This window comes from Odocoileus virginianus, chromosome 27 (assembly GCF_023699985.2).
Source record: "Odocoileus virginianus isolate 20LAN1187 ecotype Illinois chromosome 27, Ovbor_1.2, whole genome shotgun sequence".
In the NCBI taxonomy this organism is placed as follows: Eukaryota; Metazoa; Chordata; class Mammalia; order Artiodactyla; family Cervidae; genus Odocoileus; species Odocoileus virginianus.
The window spans coordinates 21,127,877-21,134,090 of NC_069700.1; the positions used below are offsets into that span (position 1 = coordinate 21,127,877).

Consider the following 6,214-nt stretch of genomic DNA (forward strand, 5'->3'; position numbering starts at 1 on the left):
CGTTAACAGCATAGATAGTAGTAACATTAACTTTCTACTACTAATAGTAATAAACATCAAGAAATATACCACTGGTTATGACAATAAGTCACTTTATTTAGCCCCGAAGAAATGGATTACTAATGATTTTTTTTCCTTTAAGAATATGTAGTATCAGAGAACTTTAGAAATCTAAAGAAAATCCCATTTTTATCTGTCAGGGAAATTATCAAGTTCCCTTTTGAAGAATTTGGGTACGTATGTACCAAACCTTTACCAAATGAAAGGTGTCTGAATTTTAAAGTGTTCATTATAAAATAATAGAAAATATTTCATTTAACCTGACAGTTCTACCTATTATTGAAATTTCACTCAAAATAGTCAAGAAATATCTCTCAGTGAGGATTTTTATTCTCCCACTCACACCAAAACTGCATGGAATGGAGGAGAGGATGCTTTGGCAAAAATTTTAGCAGTTTTTTTTTTTGACATATGAATAGTGTCGTTGCATTAAATCTTGGCCTTTAAAAAAAAATCAAATTGTTAGCGTCACAAAGACATTTTTAAATAAAAGTTTCTGTGATGTACTGTCTGTTACTGTCCTCCATAGGAACTCATTGTTGAGGAAAACAACAAACAACAACAACAAAAAGGCATCCGTATATTTGATGGTTGAAAGAAACTTGAATGAAGCCTTCAACTTAATATCTTCTTTTGCCCTTGTCTATTTCTTCAATTTTCCTTTTTTATACTTTATCCTTGAATTATACTTTTTCTAATTTTATGATTTATTTCAACCCTTGGTTTTTAGATGCATTCTAGTGATACAAAAGTCAGTCTATTCTTAGCCTCTACTTTAATCAGCTCTTCATTCCTTCTGTGAAATTCCTAATGTTAGCAGCTAATCGTCATGTAATTCTGCTTCTACCAATTTGAGTGGTTTGTTTGTTCACCAAGTTTGTACCTTTCCCTGTGATTATATAGTGTGTTATATCAACTAATAAAATAACTGCCAAATATTTGCTCTATGAAAACTGTTGAGCACTTAAAGAAGATTTGATGAAATAAATTGCCCAGTCTTCTTGTGAAAAACTAAGAAAAAACATAAACATTTTCAATTCTATACATACACTTTGCGGATCTCGTCAGAACACTCAGTTCTAAAGAAATCCAAACTAAAAATAGTAGATAATACTTCATGATGATAACTTTGGCTTTAAAAATAGGTACTCCAATCAGGGGATCCATACTCAAAGAAAAGATCTTGTCTGTACCTCAAAAGTTTGGTGCATGTTTGAATGGACATTACTCTTTACCAAGTTAAAACAAATTTTAAATGAACACATAAATCATTTTTATGATTCCCTTGATGATAATGCTATACATCATGCTAGCTGAATTTAAGGATTCCCAGGAGATACCAAAAATCAGTTTAGATATATACCACAACAGAAACCCAAGAGTCTAGATTCATATGTATTGTACAAATGCATAACTAAGCTGAGCAAAATACAATGATTTATGGAAAAATGAGGTAATATTTATGTCTTTCATACTGAGAAATTAATAGGCACTATTTCAATCTCCTAGTTAAATTAAGAATTAAAAATTAAATATAATTTTTCAAAGTTAAAAAGTAATCACTTAAAAAAAATGAGCAACAAAGAGCTATATTTTCTGAATTATTAAAGGGGAAATTAAAGAATGAAAACCTATTACCAAAGATTGGAAAAACAAGCTATTTACAATAGAAACAAAATGACAAATATGGGACCAAAAACATAATCAAAATATATATAGGATAACATATGTTATGTACCATAAAAGTATATGATGTAAATCTTTTTATAAATGTAATTGAAAAAGAAAAAGCATATAAAATTGGGTGAAAAATAAAAGTGATTACTACCTCCACCAATAAAACCCCACAAAAACCTCAAAGGTTATAAGTAGAAAAATAAGAAATGCAGAAATTCAGTTAAGAATTAATAATAATAATAAAGTTGCCATTAGTTTTTTCACATACATACTTAACTTAAAACTTCAAATATTATATTGTTTCAATTAAATAAAATAAAAGATAATGAAAGGAAAAATAAATTAAAAATTCAAACATAAAGAATTAGTAATCCAATTATTAATATCTCTATAAGTTGAGTTCAAGTTAAAAGCATAAGACAGAGCAGAAGAAAACTCCATTCACTTTAATGCTAAAATGTATGATAAAGATAACTACATAAAGCATAATGAAATCACATGTTTTAAATTACATGGCAGAAAAATATTTGAAGCTATGTTCTAGTATTTTAAGTAGAATTGATAGATAATATTGATAATATTACTACATTGATAAATATTAATATACCTCATACTTTCTTGATAAATCCACAACACAAATTACAAGTAGTGATATAGGCATTTCTAAATAATCTTTTGTCAAACCTTGGTTTATCTAGAGTGATTTTCCTTGTTGTATTCAAGAATCACTTCATTAGAATAAATGTGGGAGTGTTTGTTAAAAAACGGATATTCTTAGCACCTAAAAGCATGGTAGTTCCAAACCATGGTTTTTAAGAATGTGCCTACAGAATCTGAGTTAGGTGATTGTTGACCAATAGCGATCCAGAAAATTAGTAATAATTAGTTCTAAAATGCAAATCTGTAAAGGAAAACCAGAGATTTCTGTTTGAAGATGATACATGGAACATGTTTATCTCCTCTCCTTTAGAAATCCCTCTGAAATTCTGTAAAATGAACAAACACATATTAATTCATAGAACTAGAGAATAGTAGATAAAAACAGATAATAGTAGATAAAAGTTGAAGAACAAGAGAGTGTGCTTCAGGCATTAAGAGGTTTCAACAACTCTGGAAGATGAAAAGCAGATGGAAGCATGGTAATTCATGTAGTAGGGCAAAGAAAGGCACAGCTTTGATATTCATAAAGGAGAACAGGGACAGGGGAGACCATTTGTCTCTTAGAATCTTCCGGAGGCTTAGATCTAGGAGAAACCAGAGTGCAAGGTGAGAAATGTGGATCAAAACAGGAGGACTTGTTGAAAATTTATATATGGATAGCTGACTCACAGCCCCCCTTCATCCAAAATATATTATAATAAAGTCATATGCCTACTCCCTCCAGTCTTCAAACATTACAGGCGGAAGACTGGAGGTTTCTTCTGTGGAGAAAGCACATGACCTCAAAGAAAAGAACTTCACTTTCTCTATATTTATGCTCTCCTAGGTAGTTGGTGGGCATTCTGATGATCATAAAACCAAATGCAAAAGTCAATAATTCAGGAACAAAAACCTAATCAGATGCTGAGTATCTTGTAATTATCATGAAGGATTATCGAACAAATGAAGGAATTCTTCAGTATGAAAGAGAGAAGGGGAACTGATGGTGGGGAACTAAGATATTAGAGCAGCCAGACATACTGGCTGAAGTTGTAATAAAAGACATTTGTAAAAGTGTTGAATAAACCTTTTATTAATAAAAAGACCAAAAGTTCTGACAAGGAAAAAATTTCAAAGAACCATTCTTGAAAGGAGGAGCAAGATAGGGGTATGGGATTAAGAGCTTTAAATTACTCTGCATAAAATACATGAGCAACATGGATATACTGTCTAACAAAAGGAATCATAGCTATTATCCTGTAATAATTTTAATGACATATAATCCATAAAAATACTGAATCACCATGTTGCAAATCTGAAACTAATATATTATGGTAAAGAAACTGTATTTCAGTAAAAAAATTCAGCAGAAAAGTGGTAATATAAGGTAGAAAAAAAATTATTAGTAAGTAGAACAAGACAGTGAGACAGGAAATAGGAGAACTAAAAGAGACATTTATTCTTTAAAGTTCAAAATCTGAAAAATAAGAATTCTCAACAGAGAGAATAGAGAAATAGAGGGAAAGAAATTATCAAAGAAATGACAGAAGAAATTTTCCCAGACCTGAAGGTAATGAGACTGTAGATCTGGGATGTCCAATGAGGTAGCCACTTGCAGCTAGTAAAGAGTTACAGGTACACACACCCAAAATAAAATTGAAATATGTTATCTATAAAGCAACATAAATCACACAGTGGCTCTGACGGTAAAGTGTCTGCCTGCAATGTGGGAGACCCAGGTTTGATCCCTGGGTTGGGAAGATCCTCTGGAGAAGGAAATGGCAACCTACTCTAGTACCCTTGCCTGGAAAATCCCATGGACAGAGGAGCCTGGTGGCCTACGGTCCATGGGGTCGCAGAGAGTTGGACACGGCTGAACGACTTCACTCACATGAAAGAAAGAAAGTGTTAGTCACTCAGTCGTGTCGGACTCTTTGTGACCCCATGGACTGTAGCCCACCAGGCTCCTCTGTCCATGGAATTCTCCAGGCAAGAGTACTGGAGTGGGTAGCCATTTCCTTTTCCAAGGGATTTCCCGACCCAGGGATCAAACCCAGGTGTCTCACATTGCAGGCAGATTCCTTACCATCTGTGTCACCAAGTACAGATTCTCTGAAATAAGCTGAGAAGCCAAAAGTTAATCAAATGAAACTTTCCAAGTTCTAAGGAAAAAGTATCTTTAATTTTGAAGTCTGAAGTGAAGTCGCTCAGTCGTGTCTGACTCTTTGCGACGCCATGGACTGTAGCCCCCCAGGCTCCTCGGTCCATGGGATTTTCCAGGCATGAATACTGGAGTGGGTTGCTATTTCCTTCTCCAGGGGAATCTTCCCGACCCAGGGATTGAACCTGGGTCTCCTGCATTGTAGGCAGACGCTTTACCGTCTGAGCTACCAGGGAAGCCCAATATCACAAAATGCTGTATCAAATCATTTACAAGTATGAGGGACGAATATAGATATTTTCTGACTTGAAAGGGTCAGAACTTTAAAGTCTAATATCACACAAAAGAAAAGTGAAGTCACTCTGTTGTGTCCAACTCTCTGCGACCCCATGGACTGTAGCCTGCCAGGCTCCTCTGCCCATGGGATTTTCCAGGCAAGGATACTGGAGTGGGTTGCCATTTCCTCCTCCAGGGGATCTTCCTGACCCAGGGATTGAACTTGGGTTTACCCACACTGCTGGGACTCTTTACCATCTGAGTCACCAGGAAAGCCCAATGTCACACAAATGCTGTATCAAATCATTTATAAGTATGAGGAAAGAATATAGACATTTTATGGCTTGAAAGAGAAAATTTACTTCCCACATACCCTGTTTTAGGTAGATACTTATTTGGAATACTTGGATGTATTCCTACAAAATTCAGGAGTAAATCAAGAAGTGGGAGACTATGAGAAAGAGAAAAATATGGGTTCAGCCCAGAATATCAGTTAAGCAAAGTTTCAAGGTAAATTTCCCCCAATCTCCCTAATGTAGGTTACATGAAAAATTTATATACCCCTGTTAACATGACTTTTCATACTGTTCATGGGGTTCTCAAGGCAAGAATACTGAAGTAGTTTGCCATTCCCTTCTCCAGTGAACCACATTTTGTCATGTATGGATGTGAGAGTTGGACCATAAAGAAAGCTGAGTGCTGAAGAATTGATGCTTTTGAACTGTGGTGTTGGAGAAGACTCTTGAGAGTCCCTTGGACGGCAAGGAGATCCAACCAGTCCATCCTAAAGGAATCAGTCCTGAATATTCATTGGAAGGACTGATGCATAAGCTGGCCACCTGATGCAAATAACTGACTCATTGGAAAAGACCTTGATGCTGGAAAAGATTAAAGGCAGGAGGAGAAGCGGGTGACAGAGGATGAGATGGTTGGATGGCATCACTGACTTGATGGAAATGAGTCTGAGCAAGCTCCAGGAGATAGTGAAGGACAGGGAAGCCTGGCATGCTGCAGTCGGTGGGGTCACAAAGACTCAGACACAACTTAGTCACTGAACAAAAACAACTGTCCTCCTACGTGGGTGACATTTTGCAACAATGTATTCTAGACCCTAGCCCAAATTTGTTTTGTTTTAATTTGTATGCTTTCTTCACTGTTTGCTGGGATATAGTAAATTTTAGCCTATTATATATCCTATTGTATGTGTGCAGAAAGGTATCTGAAAGGTAATTTACTGAGAAATTGTTGTACGTTAACTCTGGGTGCTGTGACTTTGGGAGAATTAATTTTTCTCTTTATACCACCCTGTATTACCTGAGTTCTTTCTTTTCTGTAAGTACTTTGTAAACAGAATTACACATTATAAATTCACAGGGAACAGCAAAAGAGTGGAAATAACAT

At 35.1% G+C, this 6,214-nt stretch overlaps 1 non-coding gene across 1 annotated transcript; it reads right to left on the minus strand.

Moving 5' to 3' along the window:
• Window positions 1–4,701: 4,701 nt before the first annotated feature.
• TRNAC-ACA (transfer RNA cysteine (anticodon ACA)) lies at window positions 4,702–4,773 on the minus strand. The gene has a single exon. It is a non-coding gene; the product is annotated as a tRNA-Cys (tRNA).
• Window positions 4,774–6,214: the final 1,441 nt, after the last annotated feature.